The following is a 24,681-nucleotide window of genomic DNA, read 5'->3' as shown; positions in this document are numbered from 1 at the left end:
CTTCCCCGAGGGCTTTCAGTAGAAGTTCTACGCATTGTCAGCCATAAAGAAGAGAGAAAAGGAAACTAGAAAATGAGGGCTAAGGACTAGATAGGGGATGGCAAATGGATGTCAGCTCTGATGGATTAGTGGCTCCCACTTGAGCGCTGGGTTGGAAGGGTTGGGAAGGGCAGCGTGATTGATTATTGTACTCTCTGTACTGCCTTGGGTACAGAGAGAGATGCAGGTCGGGACGCAATTACTTTTCCTCACTGAGAGTTGTTATCATCCCTCTAGCTCACATTTTCTATGAGTCTGTGCACGTGAAAACTTTATTTGGAAACAATTTATAGTTTTTCAAAGATATAAAGATATGAAAGGCTACAGACTATAGATAATTAAGTGGTGTGAGAGACTATAAATAAATTAAATGGCATGATATTTTGAAAATGGCCAGTATGGAGACATTTAGGGATCATTTGCTTGAACACTTTATAATTCAGTATTATAACTCTCCATGCTATGATGGTCATACCTATATAGAGCAGCGGTTTAGAGGGAGGAGAAAATATTAGTAATAATAATGGTAATAATAATAACCACAAAAACAACGAGCATTTATGAGCCTCAGTTAGGTACCAAGCCCTCTGCTGTGTTTCATATATACAATACATTATTTATGCCTCAGAGAAGCCCTTGAAGGAGGTACTGTTACAGTCACATTTTAAAAATGAGGAAACAGGCTCATTTGCAGAGAATGCACAGGCATATATGGCTAATTTCTACAGAGCAAGTACAGGGCTTTGTGCTCCCATAGATTTACTGTGAGCATTTTATGTCCCAGATTTGCTAAGAAAAGACCCAAACAGGGCCCTTTCCTTAAGACTCTAGAATCTATTGGGGATGTCAGACAGGCACATAAATAAACAGAATAGAAGACCAAAGGTAAGTGCCCCAAAGTGACTAATTCTAAATGGGTGGCATGGGAAAAATGTTCTGGAGAGGAGGGAATCTGAATTTGGCTTTGAAATTCAAAAGGCACAAGGGACAGCATTCCCAGCACCAGAGATGGGAAGGTCACTGTACATTTGGAGATCTTTGAATTTGTTGAAGCAGCAGAAGAAAATATGTAAGTCTTGGAGGGAGGGAGGAGGTAGAAGGAGCTAGAAATGTAGCCAAGGCCTTAGAAACCATAAAGGTTTGGATTTTGTTCTATAGGCAATGGGGAGCCATGGAAAGTTTTGAAGCAGAGGAATATCTTATTCAGACTGTATTATTAAATGATTATAGTGCAGCAAGGCAGAAGCTGGACTAGAAGGAAAAACACTGGAGGCAAAGACACCCAATTAAAAGCCTACTTCAAAAGCCCAGACAAGAGTTAATGAGGGCTTGATGAAAGTCAGGGTCAGGGCCCTGGAAGGAGGGGATGGGCTGGAGTCCCTGTGGGAGGTGAAGCTGACAGCAGGCACTTGTTGCAGTGGTAGCTGTCTCTCTCATGTTCAAGGCCAGTATGGCCTGTCTCTGAGTCTCAGACTCACACTGTGTTTAGGTAGGGTCAGGAGAGAAGGAGCTTCCTTGCTCTGGGGCAATGGGTCCACAAACTTCTGCTCTGGGAAAACTGTGCTGACCTTGAGCATTTTTCTAGGGCCTTGACGTTGACGTGACTCTGACCGACATTTTCCTTTTCAGTCACGCTTGTACTTTTCCACTTAAATGAGACGCAAGCCCAGTTCCTCAAGGATTCCAGGGAGCCCAGAAGGGTGAAGTCATCTCCCGTCTTGGGATACAGCAGGCACATCATAGCTCTAGTTTCATTCCCAGGATCTGGGAATTCAGAAGGACCTTAACCATCCCATCTGACTCTCCTTGGGCAAGAGAGAAAGGTGTGCAAACAGACTATCAACAACACTAGGGAGCCTCCGATGGTGCTGCAGACACAAATGTTGGATCTGTAGGGGACCAAGACTTTATCTGCCTTCTGTCCGATGGCTGCCCTGAAACCACAGCTAGAACAAAGCCCACGTTCATTAGGGTGTATTTTGGAAGGAAAGCAAATTGGCACTGTATTGTCTCAGATGCATAAAATATTGAATTGCTATAGAAACAATACCTTGTCCTGAAAGGAATCCCCTGAGTTAATGCTTCCGTTTTAAATTAGGCTCATAGTACATTAGGCTAATACGATAGTGTGCTAATCCAGAGAGTGAATAAACTTAGATATGCATATTAGTAGTTAGTTGGATTAAAAGAGCCCATAGCCAAATTCTCCACGATGAATGTGACGTTCACAACATTGTTGTAATTCACTGCAAATGTCTCCCCCAATCACTGTCCTCCTCATCAGTTTGTATCGTCATAGTCCCTTGGTGGCAGGTCTTCATGTTGTTGACTTAAATTATGAACATTTTACCTATATTCAAATTCCAAAAGAGTCCCTCATTTAGCAGCCTGCTCAGATTACTCTGATGCTCCAGAAGGGAATATCTTCATTCCAACTGGACAGCTGGAACAGGCCACCAGTACATGTGGTCGATCCCTTTCTCGCCCCGTCCAGATGTTCTGCCTTAAAGAATGTTCCCGTGTCTGCAGCACACCAGCCTGATTCAGGAGCTCATTATGTGGAAGGAGTCAAAAGGGCTCCTTTCACAGATCCACCTTCACCGCCCCTTTCCCAATAAGTAGGGGGAGGATTGTGAGGGGGATAGAGTGACTGAGGCTTTCTCCCTTTCTCCCTCACAGATGTGAATATTCATCCAGGCTTTCCTTTCTAAGCCCTCCACAATCCGTCCTGGGGTGGAGGTATTTGTAGTACAAGGACATTATTCTGAAATCTGTCAGTCTTCGTGTTAAGTGGATTCTTGCATGTTCGCGCCTGTGCTTATTTTTAAGTAAATTTATGTGTGGTTATAAGAGCATTGTGAGACAGGGAGATTACTCAAGGAGCCATTACACTCACTCAGGATGAATGGAAAGGGGAGTTTGGGCTTGGCTATTTGTGGGATAAGGGAGTTCCTTGGGGGCACTAGCCAACTGTCCAGGTAAATAAAGGGTCTGAGGCTGGTTAGAGTGGTCCCCGTAGCTGTGATTGTATGCAGGATTCTCCTAGGAGAATCCTATCCAAAGTACCATCTGTGGACCAGCAGCATCAGCATCCACTGGGACTGGGTTAGAAATGGACTTTCTCCAGCCTCATCCCAGACCCACTGAATTAGTCTCCCGGCATCGGGCCCAGGAGTCTGTGTTTTAACAAGTTCTCCAGGTGGTTTTTATGTGCACTGAAGTGTGAGAAGCATCAGTCTAGGATGTGGGGTGTGCCATACCCTCCACTATAGCTAAAACCAAGGCTGCCCATTGACCTGGTACTGTCATTCCCATGATAACCTCTTTCACCTTCAACTCTTCTGTTCTGGAAACTTAACCATAAATGGAGCCCAAGTTCACATTCTTTCTCAGCTCCTGATAGTCTTTCACAAGTTGCTGGGATATTTTGAAATTACTGTTTTAAATCTATGGCTGGAAATGTGACATGGAGTTAAATATAGATATGCTCCATGTTCAAAAACTAATTACACCCACAAATATGCTGGAGAAAACTAATATTCAACCGATAATTTTTTACATTTTGATATGCTGTTTGGAAAATATTTCCAAAGCCCATTATAAGAGATCATCTCATTTTCTCTACTGAAATACTTACAGTAGTAAAGGGTAGAGCTGACATTACTATTCCCATTTGATAAATAAGAAATCTGAGCCCCAACAGAATATATTCTGAGAATAATATCTTGACTCTGGAGGTCTCGCTGTGCTTTATCATGTTTCAAACGTTTCTGGGGAGCACATTGCGAAGGGCCAGAGTCGGAAGGAAGGTCTGTTTATTGAATCAGATTAGTCTGTCCTCTGGAATGCCATCTATGGAAACGTTCAACCCCAAATAAAGGAGGAGGCCCAAATCCCATCCAGGCAACAGCAACAAAGGGGTGCATTCCTCATTTACTGGATCTCTGCTGCCCCAGGCACCAGGACCATCATTCAGTGGGCAGATCACCCAATACCCAGCGGAGAGCCAACAGTGATTTGATTTTAACGACTCCCAAGCTGAAGATGTCCTAGTTAAACCAATGCTGGGCAATCACTTAGCGGTTGGTTAATACTTAGACTCTTTAGTCATTCAAAACAATGTAATTAAGGATGAATCACGGCTCAGTAACCTAAACAAAATCAAATTAACAAATGGGCAGCACTCCCTTTGGTCTGGAGGCTAATTCGTAACCTCCCACCTCCAAGTTCTCTGAACCTTCTTGTGCAGATTTCAGGGCATCCAAACTTTGAACTCTTTCCCATTTCAGCACAGATCCAGTTGTGGTCCATGGGTATACAGCTGACTACTAAAAGGAAAGGGCATTTTGAAGGGGCTTGCCATGTAGGATCTCTGGGCACTGACATTACCGGGTAGTTGGTATGAGTACAGACTTGAGGATCAAACAGACTACAGCCTGAGTGCCAGCTCTACCCCTAACTAGCTAAGTGACTATGAGCAAGTTATTTAATCAGTTTTCCTATCTAAAATATGGAAATAAGAATAATACTATATATTTATGTATATGCAATATGTATTATGTAATACATATTACAGATGCTTATACCTTATCCAATAAAGATAATTATTTATTTAGCTTTGGAATCAAGTCTATTATGCTATTAAAGTAGCATAACTCATTACCGGACAGTTTTCTATAGTACATCTTTTTTTTTCAGGTGTACATCATAATATGTTTCGAATTCTGTGTAGATTACATCATGTTCACCACCCAAAGACTAATTACAGTCCATCACCACACACAGGTGCCTAATCACCCCTTTCACCCTGGCCCCTCTCCCCTTCCCCCCTGGTAACCACCAATCCAATCTCTGTTGCTATGTGTTTGTTTGTTGTTGTTTTTATCTTGAGATCATATAGTATTTGACTCTCTCCCTCTGACTTATTTCACTTAGCTTAATACCCTCAAGGTCCATCCATGTTGTCACAAAAGGCCGGATATCATCATTTCTTATGGGTGAGTATATTGCATCTTAATCTCTGATTTTCCTCTTGATAGACACCTATGACAACTAGTATCTTGGAAACTCTGAAGATTTTAATGGGATCATAGACACTAGGAGTGTAAAAGAATTCTACCCAGTTTTTTAGAAGTGGATCCCTGAAAGTGTGGTGACTTGCCCAAGTGTGTGCCATTTGAGACAAAGGTGTGACAAAGGCGTGAATGGGATCTGTCCCCATCCAGTGGTCAGCTTCTCTTCAAGACAGAGAGAAGCCAACTCTCCTGACCTGAGAAGTGAGATGTGTTCTCTACCACAGCACTGCTCAATAGAAATATAACGTGAGTCACATAAGTAATTTGAAATTCCTAGTAGCCACGTTTCAAAAAGTCAGAAAAACAGATGAATTAATTTTAATAATATATTCCATTTGACTCAATATATCCAAAATATCATCATCCCAACGTGGAATCAGCATAACAATTTATTAACGACATATTACATCGTAATTCTTTTGCACTACATCTTCGAAATCCATGGTGTGTCTTGTTCTTTAGCTCATCTCAGTTCAGATGCTAAATTGTTATCAGTCATATGTGATTGGTATTCAGATTTCATAATATTTATGGGTGGAAAAGTAGGTTCCCATACATATGTTATTCCAAATATACTTACAAGTTTTCTAATATCTGAATTGAGTACCACTTTTTAAACTGAAATTAAATAAAATTCACAACTCAGTTCATCAGTTGCACCCGCCATACAGCCATGTTCAAGCACTCAGTGGTCCCCAGAGCCTGCTTAGCCACCCTCTTGGACAGTGAAGCTCTAGGCTCGTCTAGCCCTAAAATTCTGTCTTGAGAAAGCTTGCTACAGTCTGCTACATAAAGATGATATAAAAACGATGACAGAGGGAGTTGGTGGCTTGCCTGGAGAGATGACAGATTCACGGCTGGGAGAACTGGCATAGGTTCAACTGCTCTTGCTTTAGTGAACTTGGGCGATGGTTTAACCTGCCTGAGCTCCAGTTTGCTCTCATGTAAAGTGGGGATTATAACACTTACTTCATAAAGTTATCAGAATGCTGCAACGAGATGGTGAATGTAAGTTCTGACTCCAGGACAGGAATAGCAGGTGTGGAATAAAATGTAGTCTAAAAGCTTCTGAGCAGGTAGCCCCGAATTTCTGGTTATTTCCAATTGACAAACATACGCCTTTCACAAAGAGCTCATTTGTGATAGTGGTGATACTGTAATTGCCTAATAACCCTCTACTCCTGCCTTTGGGACTCCTGGAAAAATTCCACGGAAACTCTGTAGTTGAAGTGGTTGCCACTAGGTGACGTAATGAGGTGGTGTGCTCTTTCTCGACACCATGCTTTGCACATGCTATACCCTTTCCCTCGAATGCTCTTTCTGGTTCTCTATTTTCTGTCTGGCAAATTCTTACTCATTTTCCAGAACCTATTCAAGTGTCCACTTGAGACTCTTGCAAACAGAATTTTTCAGTGCTTCCAAGCACTCTCTATTGCTTTATTCTGAAAGTAATGACAGCTACAAAGTTAGATGGTGCCAGTACCATCTCCTTCTTGGTAAGTTCACAGGTGGGCTGCTGCAGAATCAGACAATTTACTTCAAGAAAAATGCAGATTTCTGAGGATGGGGGAGGATGGTAGCAGTAACAATACATCATAATAATACTTAGTGCTTTACTTGGGTGGTTTTATCTAACCCTAAGGACAACCCTGTGAGAGAGATACTGTGATGCTCCTTCAGAAATGAGCAAACCTGTCTGAATCAACCTGATTTGAGAGCCCTGCTCTTAGCCCTCGTGTGACACAGACTTGCCATGTTGGAGAATGTGGCGGACATGGCTATTGTCTCCCCCAAGTCCACTCTCCTTTTCCCTTCACTAAGAGAGCCCCAGATCTGTTTGAGGTATCAGTGTGCTCAACTAAAATCTCTCGCTTCTCCACACTCCCTTGCAGCTAAATGTAGCCACATGCATAAGTCTCCTGGGACAGACAACTCTGACAGGGCCTTTGCTCCTTGCCTCTTCTTCCCTTTTCTAGCCTGAAATTTGCACTCGATACCTGGAGGCACAGCAGCCATCTTGTGACTATGAAGTCCTCAATTGAAAAAGAAACTATCATCAAAGGATGGTGCCAACCTAGTGGGAGGCCTCTGAGGGTCTGAGTCACAGAACCCAGTCCTCTCTCCTCAACCTAGCTCTGTGCAAGTTATCAGTGACTCTGACAGGCATGAGACATGACTTCATGTTTGAAATAAAGAGAAATGGATGATAGACGTTGAGATGGAGGATCTGTGCTGAGGCCTGAGGATTTGCAGCATCTGTTTAGTCTGGGCAAGTCATACCATGGGAGAACACGTATGGAAAGAGCTGGGTGTGTTTGAAGACTTAATGAAAGTCTAATGTGAGCCCAAGGTTGGAGGTGGCCATTGGAAAAGCTAATTTGGTCTTTGGTTAGATTAATTCAAGTATGTTGTCTACAACATGGGAGGTGATATTTCCATTTAACCTACCCCAGGCAGAGTGTACCAGCATCTGAGAAAATGGAGGTGGAGGATGTGAGGGGTCTAAATACCAACAATTGTATATCCATCCAAAAATTTGGGGAGCCTACCAATGGTCTTTATTGGATATGCAAATAATTTTACTTTTGAGCAGGGTATACAGGTATTAAATCAATGATCAGAAAAACACAGAATTAGGAAGCATGGGCTGTGCCATGAGGGGAAACGACAAAGTGACAAAGTAGAGTATAACAGGACCCTTAGGTCAGATTGGTTCTCTTCTGGGAAGGCCTCTGAGAAAGTGCCACTTAAACTGAGACCAAAGAGGTCAGTGGGAGACAGCCTCTCAACATGTGATGGAAGAGCATTCCAGACAGAGGGAACAGCAAAGGAAAAGTCCTGGAGGTGGGCAAGAGCCATTTGCAGAAGTGAGAGGCAAGTGTAGGTGGAGCTTCATGAAGGAGAGAGATTGTTAAACTTTCAGGTAGGGAGGAGGAAGTGCCTCGGACACTTAGGCCATTGGAGGGAGCTGGATTTCAATCCAAGTTCAGTGAGGAACCGTTGAAGGATTTTAAGTACGGACAAGATAGGATCCAATTGTATTTTCCCCACAAAGATTAGAAGAGGAAAGGCCAGCTCTGAGGCTACTGCAGTAGTCCAGCCTGAAGGGGATGGATGGCAACAGAACCATGAGGAGTGGCTGGAAGCCCTGGGAACTGAACCCTGGAGAAACAGTCTGGGTAGAGAATACAGTACTTGTCTTCGTATTTCCAAATAGCTTGGATGTGAAAGAGGGACCACAGTCCCTCCGTCTCACCAAAGAAAGAATAAGAAGCAATGGCAGAAAGGTATAGGGGAGGAGGTTTCTATTCACCACAGAGGACTTCCAAGCAGGGAGTAACGTGGATGCTGCTTGCCAAAGCAGATGGAGGAGCAAGCCTTCCAAAATCTTGTTCCAAGAGATGCTCTGTGAGAAAATAGTTCTGTAGTTAATTCCGCAAACATGCCTTATACACTGCACCCTTGGAGAGTCTCCTACTCCCTGATCATATTCATTAAGAGCACTGAGAAGAAACTCATTTAGCTAAACTCAAACCACCGTTTCCCAAACTTATCTGGCTCTGGAACTCTATTTCTGTGTGACTGCCTGTTAATATTTTGTGAACCTAGCGGTCCATGGAACACACTTCAGGGAATACCGCTGTAGGGAATTTGCCCATAAATTCGAGGGTGAATTCTAAAGTTTCTTCCAAGCCTGTAATCTGATGTTCTGTGTTAGATCTGACTTTATTCTTGCAGTTCCATTTTACAAGGCAGATGATCCTGATGGGACAGGAGTTCCAGCACTGAGGATCGTAATGCATGCAAAGAGTGTTGTGACATAGATGTGGGTTTAAACCTTGACCCTCCCACTCACAGCTAGCTGAGTGATCCTGAGTCATCTCTTTAACCTCTGCGAATGTCAGTTTCCTCATTTGTACATGGGAAAATATTAATACCAACCACAAGAGTTGCAGGAAGGATTAAATGAAATACCATACATAAAGGGTAGTAAGCACTCAATAAATGGAAGCATAAAACCAGTAGGAAGGCCCTGGGGGTTACCATTACCCAGTGACCCGGGCAGTGGTTCTCAAACTTCAGCATGCATCAGCACCAGCCTTGCCTGAATGGCTTGTTGCAACACAGATTGTAGGGCCCTACCCGAGTGTATCTGATTCAGAAGTCTGAGGTGGGGACTGAGAATTTGCATTTTTAACAAATTCCTAGATGACGTAGATGCTGCCGGTCCAGGGACCACGCTTTGAGAACCAATGAACTAGGTTGGTGTTCAAAGTAGCCCCCAATTTTCCTCCACTCTAGCAGGCAGGATCAGGCTGAATTTGCAGGTTGTTAGTGAGACAAGCCTAGAACGACCTTATTCTCATGCAATTTTCTTCTCAGAGCCAAAACGTGGCTTTAAAGGGAGCCCTCTTCCTCACCCCACAGTTGCGTTAGAGTGGGGAGAGGGAGACAGGAGACACAGAAATGGAAACACATTCCAGAAGGGAAGAGAATCACACTAGCCCACACATCTTGAGGGTCCTTGGTCTAGATGCTCTGATTCAAAGACCGTCTCCCATTTATCCTCCAGGCCTAGCCTGGCTCCTGGAGAAGCAATTAAATTTTAGTTTCATTTTCTGCCATTTTTCACCCAGTTGGGAGCTCCTCTGGAGAATTTTTCTCCTCACTGGAAGCTACTGAAAAGATAAGTCCATCCCTTTGACTTGTCTCCATTGTTCTCAGGAATTTATATGTTGATTAAAAAAAATACCCACACTTGATTCTCATATTCAAAGTGTTTTTGCAAGTTCTGACACTTTTCCTGGTACCATGTTGAAGACATAGGCCAAGTAGGAGACAATCTGAGGAGGAATAATATTTATGAACTATGATATTTTGTAAACACTTGGCATTTATGTGAACAAGGGAACTGGGATTTTTAATAAGACTAACTTCAAGTCTGGCATTCAAATAGAAAACATGCTTATTGTGTTTTTCTTGCATGGAGGGGATCTCGTTGAAAGTATCTGGCACCCAGACAGTATTTTTGTGAATAGTGATTTTTAGTCTGTGGTGAATTCTAAATTAGACACAACATATGTGATGTTGCAATATTTAATTATTCCCCTTGGTTTATGTTCATTTAAGGAGTGTTATGAGGGCAAGTCATCCTTATGATATTAGGTCACCTTGAAGGAGTTTGCTGTGACAGCTGTAATGTTGAGCCCAGAAGGGTGGAGGGACAATGTGCAGTGCCCAGAACAGACTGCTAAAAGCAGGCTCCTCGCGTGGCCTCACCGGCCCCCACACCCTACCCTCCAGCCCCGACCTGCTGCCCCAGTGGTTTTCCTGTAAGCCCACAGGAGCCTCGGAGCTTCCAACAAAATGCTAATATTTTCCTTTTAAATAATGACATCGGTTTTGTGGGAGGCCTAATACAAATGGCTTTGACTCCTAAGTCTGTAAGTAGACGTAGGAGTTGGAAGAATATCTTGTTTGAGGCCAAAAGGCTCACAAAAGAAAATCTCTCTCAGAAAATGTGATTTTTCTATTGTACTCTTTGCTTCTCCACAACCCAGAAACACAGAAATCTCAGCTAAACATCAGTATATGATAGCTGTGTCACAGGATTTCAGTTTCTTGTATTATGCAAACAACCTCTGCTTAAAATCAGAATAACATTAGTGCCCATTGACTGAGCACATATTATATGACAGGAACTGGGCTCTTTATATAACATATTTTATTTAATCTTTACATCAACCCTAACGGCATTGTATTATTATCTGCATTTGACTCACCAGGAAAATTTAGGATCAGAGAAATTAAACGACCTTCTCAGGAACACACAGTGAATAAGTAGAGCATCTGGAATTCAGACCTGGTACCGTCTTACCCCAAAGCCTGTCTTCTTGACCACCGTAAGCTGTTGTCACAGAATGCCTATGAGGCTGGTTTCATCCACACCTCCATTCATGTGTGAGGAAACAGCTTCATGACGGTCAACTGTCTTACCCAAGGTCACAGAGCTCCCAAGTAGCACAACCAGGAATTGAACCAAGGTCTGCGATCACCTACAGCATTTTCTTCTGGCCATTATGACATACATCCACCCAAATTACAGTCAAAATATTTTGTAGAATTATTTGCTCCTATTTTTCTTGTTTTTATTTCTTATAGCCTTAAAAAAATCTCCAATAATTAAAAAAAAATTTTCTTCAATATGCACAGCACCAGGTGGTGGAAAGGCACACGTATTCAGCTTCAGACTTGGATCTCAAATCCAGCCATCACCACCTACCAACTGTTTATAACTTGGGCAAGTTATTTAGAGTCTCCATCTTCACTTCCTCCTCTTTGAAGTGGGTGTGGTTGTGGTAGGGGTTATTCAGAGGAACACCTTCCTGCAGGACCGCTTGAGACAATGAAATAAGATGCTGTTTGAGTTGTGCCCAACACGCAGCGGAAGCTCAGAAAAGGGTAACTTCTTTCCTTTGCAATTCCATTTGGTTTCTCATTGTTTTTTCACCATTCTTCTCATTTGCTCCTAAATTGTGGCTGGAGTTTTCATAAATGGCTTTGCCCCCATTCTTTAAGAAAAGCTTCTTTTCCAAGCTCGAAAGTTCCCAGGAGATACGCAATCCTGCAGCCAAGCACACTCTCGAAGACTCATCCATGTGAGTCATGCATTTTCTCTCTAGGACCTGCACATGGTGAGTTCATTTCAACATCTTCTTAATCCCACGTCACTAACAACAGTGGAATCAATAAAACCCACGTGTGACGGGAGACCACAAATCTATTTACCTGTTTGAGTCAGGCGAGCACCTACCCTGTTGGCTCTGTCATTAAACTTCTGGGAAAACACTTTCCACACCTGGAAATATGAACTGGAAATCTCATCATGAAAGATTTTCCCTATAAATCCCAGGCTTCACTCCATTGTCATTCTCAGGAAATTTTGACCTCGCTTTGTTTTGGCCTGGACTAGAGTCAAAAGCATCTTTTAAATGAGAAATCATTTTCAGAAGGGCTAAAAATGCGGCGCCATTCATTTTGATTGCCACTGGATCTTTTTCATTCTGCTCAGCCTCTTTATCCTTAGCATTAAAAAAAAATCAACATTTTATTGACTGAAGTCCAAGTTGGTTGACTACGAGAATAAAAAAAGGGTATGAAATAAGAGGTTACAGTCATTGAGAGCTTAAGAAGAGTGTAGGAGCCGCAAAAGAAAAAAAGTGGCCTGGAAATTATAGTTGTCTTTTTTTTTTTAAAGACAAACCAGAATACATGTTCCAGGCTCTTGAGTTTAATTAAAGTCAAAGGAACATCACAAAGGCAAGTGAAGAAAACAGAGCAGGCAGGACATTGAGGTGGCTAGGATAAGAAACTGTGTAGAATATTGTGGGAAGACGAAACCAAAAGCAAGGAAAGAAGATGGAGAAGAGGCGGGGGGAGGAGGGCAGGAGAGGCGGGGGGAGGGGAAGGCTGCGGGAGGGAAGGGCAGCGAAAGGAGGGAAATGTGGAGTTGCCAAACCCAACCAGATGAAGCAGACTTGTTCTCCATCAGCAGTATTCACAGCTCTCCTTTAGACACTGGTACCCTCCTTAATTTCCAGGTAGGTCTCAGGAGCTAGATGTCATCTCTCTCTTCTAAGGACACACTGGCAAGTGGCAGAGCCAAGACCAAATCATTTCTGATTCCAAAGCCCATGTTCTTTCTGATCTATCTTACTGCCTTGATTTACCATTTATGCATTTCAACTTTCAGAGGTGGAGAAAGGGGTTAAAAAAGCTTTATTGCTGTTTCTCCCTGTCAGGACAAGGCATGTTCACTACAGCAAATTCAAATAATACATATGTTGGTGCAATAATAATATTAGCTCTCACATGGGTCACATGGGTTGTGCTCTTACTTTGTGCCAAGTCTGGGCCACATGCCTTGGAGGAGTTATTTCACGTCATCTTTACAGCTCCATGGAGTGGGTACAATCATTTGAGACTTCCTCTTAAACACGAGGACACTGAGGTTACCCAGGCTAAGGAACATGCTCGAGGCCACGCAGCTTGAGAAAGGAGAGCTGGGATAGGAAGTGAGCTGTGTGACTCCAGAGGCTGCCTCAATCATTGCCCTGTCTCAGGTGGTCCTACCTGGAAGTCATTAGAAGAACACTTGAGAGTTTTGGGCAGCTATTTTGTTGTTAGATATTGATTGGTTAATTATTTTAATCCACTCTTTGCTTTCTCTTTTTCCTTTTGTCCTCAACAATATCTATGAAACCATGGTCTTAATGTGCTGGCTTCAATAGCACAACCACGAGGACCTACAACTAGAATATACAACTATGTATTGGGGGGCTTTGGGTGGAAGAGGAACCAAAAAAAATGGGCTAGTTTCAGATTTTCTAATATACATGAAACTAAACACATATCAAAACAAATGAAAAACAATAAAATAAAAAAAAATAATCCCTGGACCACCTACAATCAACTTTTATGCTCTGCTAGTGGTGAGAATATTTTCCTCCACCACGGCTCGGAAATATCCCATTAATGAGGGAGAAAACGGTCAGATCATATTCAACACTTCCGAGTGGGGAAGCGAGAGGGAGGGCTATATCCAGAGCTCGATGCTCCCACTCCAGACCTTTCTCGCTGCACCACCAGCCTCTCTCCTGTGCCTCACTTCTCTTCCCTACAATCCCGAGGATGCAGCTGGGGGCTTCAGAAAGCTGCACTCTACAGCTGATCCTGTTTTATTTAAAATGTTGATGTTTTGTTCGTCATGGATGTTTTTGCATTCATCTTGATTCTTTAAAAGATGTTGGATTAAAATATGCATTTTGATTATTGAGTTTCTTAAAATGTTTTCATATACAATATTAACATATTTGCCTTTATACCAACATAGTCAAAAATATAATTATTATTTTTTCATGGAGAAAGGGGCCCACAAACATAATGTGGCCCTTTTTAAACTGATTACTTTCCATCTCAGTCTACCCACAGCCTGCTTCTCCATCAGGACCCTGGGGCCCCAGGAGAGACCAAAACTGTACCAAACAGCGTACCCGACAGCAGTTCAGAGCCACATGGCCCTTCAACTTCGAAACATGAATGCACCTTAAAAGCTTTACCTTGGTGCATAACGTTTCTGAGAAATTCCATAATGTACTTGAACAAAATTTCCATTTACTTAGTGACACTTCTAACCCCTCTTCAAAACTCCCCAGCCTCTCTCTCTGGGACACTTTAGCCTCCAACCTTTTATCCTGATAAATTAAACATTATAATCAAACTATCTAACCCAAGCATTTTTGGTGGCTGTTTTATTTTTTAAAAGGGGAGGGAGGGCCATCCAACAAACCAGACGTGGCCGTCTCCAGTTTCAGTTCTTAATGTACAATAAGTTGCAGGTTTCTTATAGTTCCTCAGGGTAAATCACAAACAAGAATTAGCACATCACCAGCCCCACTTCCTCTTCCCAGCGTGTCTGTTTCAAGTTAAAGTGAACAACGGACTCAAATATCAAAGGCACATTGCCCCTAAATTAGCCAATCAGCTCCAAATACAGCTAGAAACAAGAGCAGGGGATAATGTTTTTCAATCAGCGGACAACCCTTTGAAAGTTTAATTATAAATGGTAACTGTTTATTTCAAGCTAAATGAATTTTGCCACTTCCATGTAGGCAATACACCCTGTACGTCACCCCAGCCCAATGTCTGCCTCTTACTGCCTGCAACAGGGGGAGTAAAAATTATGTAGATCCTCATTCTCCAACTTTGTTTCTGTTATTGTGTCATTCTTTGAAGGGAATGGCAAATGCTTGCTGTATGATTGCTTGAAGAAATCAATTTTCTGAGCAGCTCGTTTACAAAGAAATCGGTCTGAGTTGACCTGATAAGGGAGACTAGAGTCAGTGTCCTTGGAATTAGCAAACTCATTATCCATCAAGGAGGACTGTTTACCAGGTCAGGAGAGGGAAGGGGTGGTCAGTTTGAGATTGGTCTCAGGTGTCAGGTCTGGGGAGAAACAACTTTGTTATCTGTTCTTGTCAGGGAATTGATGACCTCGAGCACAGGGGTTCACACTCTGGAGATAATTGCAATGAATCATTTGCAAAGCAAGCCCCAGAAACTTCTGCTTGGGCACAATGCAATCTTCCTCATTCACATGATCCCCCACCCCCAACTTACACGTCACTGCTCCTCAGGTCGGAAGATATGGTGGACAGGTGTGGATTTGTCCACCCAGAATATCGCCACCCTTAGGGAACCCCTCCTCCCCCTCTCCACATGCGTGCTCCCCCTCTTAGCCCTGCAGGATGAAGTCTGATGATTGGCCAGCCTGAGCCAAGAGACATTCAAGGTGTGGCTGCCTATCAATCTGCAGGGTTCCCATGTTCTTTGGAATCGAGCCCAGCATTGGAAATCCGTGTAGAGCTAGTGAGGAAATGCAGCCCAGCCTTTGAAGAAAGACAGACCTACCATTTAACCAGTTGAGTGATCTGATGCAAACTACTTAAAAACACCGAGATTCGATAGTCCTATATGTAAAATGGGGACAATAGCTGTCCTGCAAGGTTTTTGTAAGGATTATAGTTATTGCTTGCAAAGTTCTGGAAATATTGTAGCTACTAAAACATAGATGCAGCCATGTATCAAATTATCAAGACTCATCAGCCAGTGATGATAAAATGGATCATATTTATCTTTAACTCCCAAATAACCATGATCCTGACTCCAAGTGATGTGACCTCTGGGTGCCAGTTCTGCCCCTCCAAAACACCCTGAATTCTTTCTAAGTTTCCCCAATTGCTATCTCCCCTATGTTCACAAAATGGTCTGGAACTGCCTCTGGCAGGGATCTACTGTTGGGTGGTGTCCACCATGTTTTCCTCCTCTTTAGTGTCACTGCCGGCTGTGCCCCTTATTACGAGGTCACCAGAGTCTAGGCCAAAGATACTCTTCCTGATGTTCCCTCTGCTCCTTGGGGTGACCCAGCGGTTCTGGATTCTGGAGGCGGTGAAGAGAAAGGACTCTCCCCAGCTGCCTGGGCCTCTGATTCATTCTTTATTTCCTAAAACAATTCAGAAAACTCCAAAGAATCAGCAGCACTCAGGAGTAATCCCATCTCCATCAATCCACACCCTCCAGAAAATACAGTCTGCCAATGTGAATTAACAGCTCCAACGACAGAGACAGAAAACTTCTCGGAACTGGTGGTCGATTCTCTCCACACCCCCCGATAGCTGCGCTGCGTCCCAATGGTTTCAGAGAACCGAGGGCTCAGACTCGGCCAGGTCACACATGGAACCTGAGCCAACTCTTCATTAATCAAAAAAACCCGAAGTATAGACCCTGCCCACAGCTAGTGACCACATGCTTGGGGGACGGGGGACAGATAACATATGGGTTTGCAAAGGTCAAGGGGTCTTCATGAAAGGATGTGAACATAATTTGTTGGAGAGCATATAAATCACACTCTTCTTCCCACCCCTTTCTTACATATTGCATGTGATATATAGCGTTTTCTAACAATAAAGACAAATTATAATGATAATAAGGGAAAGATACAAGATTTATTATTATATCTCAGTTTGGCTTTATAAGAACATATAGACATTGGGTCAATAAATAATTTGTGTATATTGAATCATGATCAATAGTTATTACATATTAGTATGATATATATGCTAATATCTATAAACAAATTTTATATAATATATATAAAAAATTCCTTTTTGTAATTAAATACCAAACTTTAGACAAATTTAAATAATTAAGTCTCTATTAATGGAGTGAGGTCAAAAGTAGGTGCTTTGGGGGACCTATTTAGTTTTTATAAACCAAATGCTGATTAAAAATAGTAACATATGAACATATCAAAACTCTTGTACTGGCATATCTCAGAGATATCGAGGGTTTAGTTCCAGACCATTGCAATAAAGTGAATATCACAATAAAGCAAGTCACACGATTTTTTTGGTTTCCCAGGACACATAAAAGTTATGTTTACACTATACTGTAGTCTACTAAATGTGCAATAGCATTATGTTTTTTAAAATGTACATACCTTAACTTAAAAATACTTTATTGCTAAAAAATGCTAACCACCATGTAAGCCTTCAGCGAGTTGTAATCTTTTTGCTGGTGGAGGGTCTTGTCTCGATGGTGATGGCTGCTGACTGGTCAGGCTTGTGGTTTCTGAAGGTGAGGTGGCTGTGGCAATTTCTTAAAATAAAAGGACAATGAAGTTTGCAGCATCAATTGACTCTTCATTTCACGAACTATTTCTCTATAGTATGCAATGCTATTTGATAGCATTTTATCCACAGTAGAACTTTCAAAATTGGAGTCAATCCTCTCAAACCCTCTACTGCTTTATCAACTAAGTTAATGTAATATTCTAAATCCTTTCTTGTCATTTCATCAATCTTCTCAGCATCTTCACCAGGAGTAGATTTCATCTCAAGAAACGGCTTTCTTTTCTCACCCATAGGAAGCAACTCCTCATCGTTAAAGTTTTATCGTGAGATTGCAGCAATTCAGTCACATCTTTAGGCTCCACTTCTAATGCTAGTTCTCTTGCTATTTGCACCACGTCTACAGTTACTTCCTTTGCTGAAGTCCTCAAAATCACCCATGAGGGTTGGAATCAACTTCTTCCAAACTCCTATGAATGTTAATATTTTGACCTCTGCCCATGAATCATGAATGTTCTTAATGGCATCTAGAACGGGGAATCCTTTCCAGAAGGCTTTCCACTTATTTTGCCCAGATCTGTCAGAGGAATCGCTATGGCAGCTATAGCCTTATGAAATGTATTTCTTTAATAATAAGACTTGAAAGTCAAAATAACCTCTTGATCCATGGGCTACAGAATGGATGTTGTGTTAGCAGGCAAGGAAACAACATTAACCTCATTGTCCATCTCCACTGGAGCTCTTAGGTGACCAGGTACATGTCAACGAGAAGTAATCTTCTGAAAAGAATCTCTTTTTCTGAGCAGTAGGTCTCAACATTGGGCTTAAATTATTCGGTAAACCATGTTGTAAACAGATGTGCTGTCATCCAGGCTTTTTTGTTCCATTTATAGAGCACAGGCAGCATAGATTTAACATAATTCTTAAGGGCCCTAGGATTTTCACAATGGTAAATGAGCATTGACTTCAACGTAAACTCACCAGCTGCGTTAGCCACTATCAAGAGAGTCAGTCTGTGATTTGAAGCTTTAAGGGCAGGCACTGACTTCTCCTCACTGGCTATGAAAGTCCTAGATGGCATATTCTTCTGATATAAGGCTATTTCATCTACACTGAAAATCTGTATTTTAGCGTAGCCATCTTCATTAATGATCTTAGCTAGATCTTCTGGATAACTTGCCGCACCTTCTGCATCAGCACTTGCTGCTTAACTTTACACTTTTATGTTTTGGAGACGGCTTCTTAAACCTCATGAAACAACATCTGCTAGCTTCAAACTTTTCTTCTGCAGCTTCCTCAATGATCTCAGCCTTCATAGAATTGAAAAGAGTTAGGACCCTGCTCTGGATTAGGCTTTGGCTTGAGGGAATGTTGTGGCTGGTTTGATCTTCTTCTTCTTTTTTTTTATTTTATTGCAGTAACATTGGATTATAACATTATATAGCTTTCAGATGTATATCATAATATATTTCAAATTCTGTGTAGATTACATCATATTCACCACCCAAAAACTAATTATAGTCCATCACCTCACATGTGATCACCCCTTTTGCCCTCCCCCACCCCTTCCCCTATAGTAACCACAAATCCAATCTCCATTGCTATGTGTTTGCTTGTCATTGTTTTTATCTTGTACTTATGAGTGAGATCAGATGGTATTTGACTTTCTCTCTCTGACTTATTTCACTCAGCATAATACTGTCAAGGTCCATCCACGTTATCACAAATGGCCAGATTTCATCATTTATTATGGCTGAGTAGTTAGTATTCCATTGTGTATATATACCACATTTTTATTCATTCGTCCCTTGATGGGTACCTAGGTTGCCTCCAAGTCTTGGCTATTGTGAATAATGCTGCAATGAACATAGGGGTGCATGTATCTTTATGCATTTGTGTTTTCAAGTTCTTTGGATAAATACCCAGAAGTGAGATAGCTGGATCATATGGTAGATCTTTCTTAATTTTCTGAGGAAACTCCATACTGCTTCCATAGTGGCTGCACCAGTTTGCACTCCCACCAGCAGTGTATGAGGGTCCCCTTCTCTCCACATTCTCTTCAACACTTGTTGTTTCCTGTCTTGTTAATTATAGCCATTCTGACCAGAGTGAGGTGATACCTCATTGTAGTTTTGTTTTGCATTTCCCTGATAGCTAATGATGTTGAGCATCTTTTCGTATGCCTGTTGGCCATCCGTATATCTTCTTTGGAGGAATCTCTGTTTAGATCTTTTGCCCATTTTTTAATTGGGTTGTTAGTTTTTTTGTTGTTGAGATGTATGAGTTCTTTGTATATTTTGGATATTAACCCCTTATCTGATATATATATATCTTGCAAATATCTTCTCCCAGTTGTTAGGTTGTCTTTTCGTTTTGTTGATGGTTTCCTTTGCTGTGCAGAATCTTTTTAGTTTGATGTAGTCCCATTTGTTCATTTTTTCTTTTGTTTCCCTTGCCCAGTCAGACATGGTACTTGAAAATATGCTGCTAAGACTGATGTCAAAGAGCGTACTGCCTATTTTTTCTTCTAGAAGTTTCATGGTTTTGGGTCTTACATTCAAGTCTTTAATCCATTTTGAGTTGATTTTTGTGTATGGTGTAAGGTAATGGTCTACTTTCATTCTTTTGCATGTGGCTGTCCAGTTTTCCCAACATCATTTATTGAAGAGACTCTCCTTTCTCCATTGTATACTCTTGGCTCCCTTGTCGAATATTAGCTGTCCATAAACATGTGGGTTTATTTCTGGGCTCTTGATTCTGTTCCACTGATCTGTGTATCTGTTTTTGTGCCAGTACCATGTTGTTTTGGTTACTATGGCTTTGTAGTATATTTTGAAATCAGCAAGTGTGATACCTCCAGCTTTGTTCTTTTTTCTCAGGAATCCTTTGGCTATTTGGGGTCTTTCGTTGTTCCATATAAATTTTAGGATTCTTTGTTCTATTTCTGTGAAAAATGTTGGAACTTTGATAGGGATTGCATTGAATCTATATATTGCTTTAGGAAGTATGGACATTTTAACAATGTTAATTCTTCCAATCCAAGAGCATGGAATATCTTTCCATTTCTTTGTGTCTTCTTTGATTTCTTTCAACAACGTTTTATAGTTTTCAGTCTACAGATCTTTCATTTCTTTGGTTAAGTTGTGGCTGGTTTGATCTTCTATCCAGACCACTAAAATTCTCTCCATATCAGCAATAAGTCTATTTCACTTTCTTATCATTCGTGTGTCCGTGAACTAGCACTCTTAATTTCCTTCAAGAACTTTTCCTTTGCACTCACAATTTGGCTAGTTGTTTGGCACAAGAGGCCTAGTTTTCAGCTTACCTCAGCTTTTGACATGCCTTCCTCACTAAGCTTAATTATTTCTAACTTTTAATTTAAAAGGAGAGACGTGCAACTCTTCCTTTCCCTTGAACACTTAGGGGCCATTGTAAGGTTACTAATTGGTCCAATTTCAATATTGTTGTGCCTCAGGAAATAGGGAGGCCCAAGGAGAGGGCGAGAGATGGGGCACGGCCTGTAGGTGGAGCAGTCAGAACACAAACACTTATTAAGTTTGTTGCCTTATATTGGCACTGTTCATGGCACCCCAGAGCAATGACAATAGAGACATGAGAGATAACTGATCACATATCACCAAACAAATACAATAATAATGAGAAAGCTTGAAATATTGTGAGAATTACCAAAATGTGACACAGAGACATGAAGGGAACAAATGCTATTGGAAAAATGGTACCAATAGACTTGCTCCACGCAGGGTTGCCACAAACCTTCCAATTGTAAAAAATGAAATATCCATGAAGCACAATGAAATGAGGTATGCCTCATCTTCCTAGGCCTCCAAAGCTAACTTTTAGTTGCATGTACCCAAAATGTCATGCTGTGGTTGAGAAAATCTGCCCGTCAGCTCTCACAGGCAATTGTTTTCAGGCCAGAGGTGCTATGAGATCATACATGTAAAGGCAAGAAATTCAGGGATGCCAGTGACCCATAAATGTCGAGTTGCCTAAGAACAAGAGTTCGATAAAAATGCTGCATGAAATGATTCATACCTGTAACAAAGTGAGTTTGAAACAATCAAGTGGTGTGAGCTCCATGGCTCTATGACAAGGCTAACATCAGGAGACAGGACGGCTAGGGACTTGAGGAAGATACAGGATGTTTTATGCAGCCCACTTCTCGCAGTCACAAATGGCTGTTCGGTATAAATGTTTCTGAATGTTCTCCATTTTAATGGTGAGCCTCAGACAACAATATTTCACCAAACCACAGTGATGCGTTTTAATGGATCATTACTGTTTTTGCATTTTCTCTCAGTTTTACTGGTTTTTCATTTCCTTGTTTGGTTAAACTAGTATTTCTTCTCTATTTCTTGTATTTCATCTCTGTTGAGGATGGTATGACTACTTCACCATTTCAAATTGATGAAATTGGATTGTGTCTGTTTCCTTAATTCCCTTAATTTAAATGGGTGAGACTGAGTCATTCTGGAGAGATGGTCCCATCCAGAATGCCTTCTAGTGCTCAGCGACTAAGGGAGTAAGCCTCTGAGAACTGAGTCAGGAAGTCTGACCAAGACTGTTGGGCAGGGGAGGCTGAAGGTGCCTGGGGAACTCTTTCCTGAAAGCATTGGGAGAAATACAGCAAGTCTGGGTGAAACCAGGTATCTTAACCAGCCAATTCAGTTCAGGTAGTTATTTAGTAAAACTAATTCAGTAAAACAAAGCCAAACAAAATTTAGTTAAATTCTATTTGACGAGAAATGGCTGGTTTTGCATTTGTTGGTATTTTTAACTTTTTATTTTGAAATAGCTGTAGATTCACAGGTAGTTGAAAGAAATTATACAAAGAGATCCCTTATACCCTTTGCCCAGTTTCCCCCCCATGGTAACATCTTGCCGAACCATAGTACAATATTGCAACCAGGTATCGACATTGATACAGTCAAGATATAGAACATTTACACTACTACAAGGGTCACTCTTGTTGCCCTTTTCTAGCCACACCCACTTTTTTGCTGTCACCTCCCCCTCCCTTAACCTCTGGCAACCACTAATCTGTTCTCTATTTCTATAATTTTGACATTTTAAGAATATTGTACGCGTACTGGGGGCGCTTTGGGGAGAAGAAGAAGAAAAACAAAGGATTGGCAACAGATGTTAGCTCAGGTGCCAATCTTAAAAAAAAATAGATTTAAAAAAATAGAATATTATACAAATGGAATCACACAGTATGTAACATTTTGAGGTTGGCTTTTTTTCACTCAGCATAATTCTCTGGAGATTCATTCAAGTTGTACGGCGTGTCAATATTTCATTCCTTTTATTGATGAGTAGGATTCCTCAGTATGGATATACCACAATTTGTTTAATCCATTGGGACATCTGGGTCATTTCCAGTTTTTGGTTATTATGAATAAAGCTGCTACGAACACTTGTGTGCAGGTTTTTGTGTCAACATAAGTTTTGATTTTTCTGGGATAAAAGCCCAGGAGTGAAATTGCTGGGTCAACAACAGTTGCATGTTTGTTTGTTTAGGAAACTGCCAAACTGTTTTCCACTAGCAATGTATGGGTAATCCAATTTCTCTACATCTTAAGCAGCATTTGGTGTTTTTATTATTTTTTGTTTTACTGATTCTGAAAAGTGTGCAGTAACATTTCAGTGATGGCTAACGATGGTGAACATGTTTTCATGTGGTTATGTGCCATGAGCATATCCCATTTAAGGAATTGTCTTTGTTCATTTTCTAATTGGATTGTTTGTTTTTGAGTGTTTTTAATATATTCTAGATACTAGTCCTGTATTGGATATGTGAATTGCAAATATTTTATCCAACTCTGTCTTTTCATTCTCCAGACATGGTCTTTTGCAGAAAGAATGTTTTAAATTTTGATGAAGCTCAATTTATCAATCAAGGCTTTTTGTTTTTTTTAGCCTATGGATGTTCAACTGCTCCAGCATCATTTGTTGAAAAAGCTATCCCTCCTCTATTGAAATCTTTTGCACCTTTCTCAAAACCAGTCAGCTGTACTTATGTGGGTCTATTTCTGGGTTCTCTGTTCTGTTCCATTGGTCTATCCCTCCACCAATACCACACAGTCTTGATTATTATATCTATATAATAAGCCTTGAATTTGACTAGACTGATTTCTCCCATCTTATTCTTGTTCAAAATTGTTTGTCCATTCTAACTCCTTTGCCTTTCCTTGTAAATGTTATAGTAATTTTGTCTATATCTATAAAAAATCCTATGGGGATTTTGATGGGAATTACATTAAACATGTACATAAATTTGGAGAATATTGACATTTTTACCATTTAGAGTCTTCCAATCCAAGAATATGCCATCCCTCTCCGTTTATTTACATCTTTGATATTTTCATCAGTGTTTTTTATAGTTCATTGATTTCTGTTCTTATTTATATTATTTCTTTCTTCCTGTTTGCTTTGGGTTTATTTTGCTCTTCTTTGTCTAGATACTTGAGTTGAGAGGTTAAATTATTAAGTTGAGATTTTTCCTTTTTTTCTAAAGTAACTATTTTGTGCTATAAATTTTCCTCTCAGCACCGCTTTAGTTGTATTACATAGATTTTTTTTAAATTTCCTCTGAGACTTCCTTTTGACCAATGGAATATTTAGAAGTACAGGCATAACTCCTTTTGTTGCATTTTTTAGATATTGTAATATTTTTAAGACCCTCCACCAGCAAAAAGATTATGACTCACTGAAGGCTCAGATGCTGGCTAGCATTTTTTAGTAATAAATTATTTCTTAATTAACGTATGTGCTTTTTTTAAACATAATGCTATTGCACACTTAATAGACTACAGTACAGTGTAAACACAACTTTTATATTCACCAGGAAACCAAAAGCTCTGTGGGACTCATTTTATTGCAATATTCGCTTTGTCATGGTTGTCTAGAAACGAGCTCACAATATCTATGAGGTGTGCCTGTATATTATTTAGTTTCCAAGTGTTTAGAGACTTTCCTGTTATCTTTCTGTTACCAGTTTTAGTATTATTCCATTGTGGCCAGAGAATACACTATGTGTGATTTCTATTCTTTTAAATTTCTTAAGGCTTAAGTCCCAGAATATGGTGTATTTTGGTGTATGTCCCATGGATTCTTGAAAAGAATGTGTGTCTGCTGTTGATGGGTGGCGTATTCTCTAGATGTTGATTAGATCTCATTAGTTGGTGGAGTTGCTGAATTCTTTTATATCTTTGCTGATTTTTGGTCTAGTGTCCTATTAATTGCTGAGAGATGGATGTTGAAGTCTCTAACTGTAATTATGGATTTATCTATTTCTTCTTTCAGTTCTATCATCTTTTGCTCACATCCTGCAGTTCTATTGTTTGGTACATGCATAT

The sequence above is a fragment of the Equus quagga genome, chromosome 1, assembly GCF_021613505.1.
Source record: "Equus quagga isolate Etosha38 chromosome 1, UCLA_HA_Equagga_1.0, whole genome shotgun sequence".
NCBI lineage: Eukaryota > Metazoa > Chordata > Mammalia > Perissodactyla > Equidae > Equus > Equus quagga.
The sequence above is the reverse complement of the archived record's forward strand: the minus strand, read 5'-3'. Positions refer to the sequence as shown.